Source organism: Staurois parvus, unplaced genomic scaffold (genome assembly GCF_062004578.1).
Source record: "Staurois parvus isolate SC_StPar_1 unplaced genomic scaffold, SC_StPar_1.0 ptg000006l, whole genome shotgun sequence".
NCBI lineage: Eukaryota > Metazoa > Chordata > Amphibia > Anura > Ranidae > Staurois > Staurois parvus.
In genome coordinates, this window is record NW_028317802.1 from 15953332 (window position 1) to 15956032 (window position 2701).

Consider the following 2701-nt stretch of genomic DNA (forward strand, 5'->3'; position numbering starts at 1 on the left):
GATGGCCCTCATGATTAAAATTGGTTATGTCAAGATGGATATTGGGCTTATCAGAGGGGACTTGGATTCTTTCCATGAACGCACTGCCACGTTTGAGATTTGGGTCTCATCTTGGAAGATTGCCAGAGGGACCATATGGCTGACCTGCACACCCTGAAAATCAAGGTATGCCATCTGGAGGCCCATGGGGAGGATAGGGAGAACAGGAATCTGGCGGAACAATCTGCGCATCCTAGGCCTCCCTGAAGGAGCTGTAGGCACAGATCCCATCAAGTTCACTGAACAGCTGCTTACCCAGCTTCTGCCGGGTGCTCTCTTCTTTTTCTTGGTGGAACCGCATGCTACCTGCTCGGGGCCCCCTGGGGCACCCCGGCGCATGTTCATTTTCAAGTTTATGCACTTCAGGGGCTTTGACTTTGTCCTGTGGATGGCCCTGGCCCAGGGCTACCTTCTCTATGACAACTCCAAGTTGATGATCTTTTCTTGATTAATCGGTTGAAATGCAGCACCTCCACAAATCCTTTGATGCAGTCTGAGCCAAGATGAGAAAAAAGGGGATGAAGTACAGCATGCTCTTTCCGGCTTATCTCCGAGTACAGAATAGGGACTTGACCAAGTTCTTAATTTCTTCAGAAGATGCCATGTCCTGGCTGGAAACTTCACACAAGTAGCCTGTCTTTACCTGAGATGTGACTCTGACTATGCTTTCTTCTTTCTGGTACTGATGTTCTGCTATACCTATACCTGACCTCCATGGCTAACCCTCTGCCTCCTGCATTTTTACATTGTTTCATTTTAATACCACCTAGGAGAGCATTGAGATCCAGCCATATCCTGGGGACATTATCACCTTTCTCAAATAGGTGCCTCATTGGATATCTCCATTCGCTGCAGCAGCGGAATACTGTTCATGACACTATTTGCATATTTGGCACCTGGATGGTTGGCTGCCTGCTCACTTACCTGTTAGTACCTCCAGCTTTTTTTCCTCCTTGATCCATGGCGGTATGTAATCTAATCTCCTGGAACACCTGGGGCTTGAATGCATCTGTAAAATGTCCCCCCGGTCTTTCAATTTCTGAAAAAAATATCATCTCCACATATGCATTCTCCAAGAGTATCATTTAGTGGGTAGCAAAGTCCTCAGTCTTAAAAAACTTTGGGTTGGACACCATTATCACTCTACACATTCAAATTATTCCAGGGGTATTAGTGTTTTAGTCCACAAATCTCTTCCTTTCAGGGTATCATGCTAGATACGGATGGCTGCTATATTATCTTGCATGCTTATATTTACAATATGGAGGAGGTATTAGTGGTATTATATTTACCCCCTTCGGCCTCCACCCATTTTCTTACTACAATCACAGCTAGGTTAACAAAATAATAGTCGGATAATGTACTCCTATTGGGGGATTTCAATATAGTTATGGACCCGGGGATTGATAGACTGCACCCTGACAGTTCAACCTCAGGAGAATTTAAATCTTGGCTTGATGCATACAATTTTAAAGATATATGGTGCTGGAGGAATCCTTCCTCCTGCATATACACCTGTCACTTGGCCTCTCACAAGTCCTTCTCCAGGATTGATTTGGTTTTGGCATGGGCTGCTGCTCTCCCCTGGATCCATGAGTCTACTATTCTTCCCCGAGGTATATCAGACCATTCCCCCTTTTTGCAACAATTGACCCCTAACACAGCTCCTTCAAATAATTCCTGGAGGCTAGCATGCTTTTGGGTCTTAGACAGAGTGCATATGTCCTACCGCCCATACTTAGTGGAGTTTTGGTTTCACAATGATGGATCTGCGCCTCCAGGCACAGCCTGGGATGCCTTTAAGGTTGTCACAAAGGATTATTACAAAAACATAGTCAAGGATGTATGCCGTGATTCCTGTGCAGCTCTTGATCAGGCAGAGCCTTGAGTGGGCTTATACCCAGTCTCAGGGTGCCCTGGCCTACCGTTCTTGGCAGGAGGCCTTTAGTGAAGTGCTGCTCCTATGCATGTCCTCTACTAAAAAAGCAATGCTGCATCAGTCTCACTATATTTTAGAGCATGGAGAGAATGATAAAATGCTTGCTTGGCTAGCTAGAGACCAGCTATGCCCTGCTACTATTGCTAGAATCCAATCTCCAAAGTGAAGTTACAGATCCAGTTTTGATTAAAGGGTGCTTTTCATTCTACAATCAATCTCTTTACAGCTTTAAGGAAACATATACAGAGGCTGAACTGGCTGCTTATTTGGCCGTGGTGCACCTCCCTCGCTTGACCCCTGCCCATAGTGCCAGATTAGACAATCTAGTAATGGTTGAGGAAGTTCAAAAGGCTCTTTTGAATCTTCAAGCTGGTAAAACCCCTGGCCCAGATGATCTTCCTTTAGAATTTTATAAAGCCTATATGGAGGAGTTGGTGCCACGTGTCCATGATATGCTTTTTAAATCCCTGGCCACTGATGTGCTTCCTCCTACTATGTCTGAAGAGGTAATGGTTGTGCTTCCCAAGCCAGACTTATGCTCCTCATATCGTCTTGTTGAATGTAGATGATAAGATTTTACCCAAGATTCTTGCTACTTGGTTGAACAAGGTTATTTCGGCCTTGGTTAATGCAGATCAGTCTGGAACCAATATAAGTATTTATAGGTTGCACACTCATATTGCTCTGGCTACTCCGGGCAGCCCAGGGGTGGTGGCTTTCCTC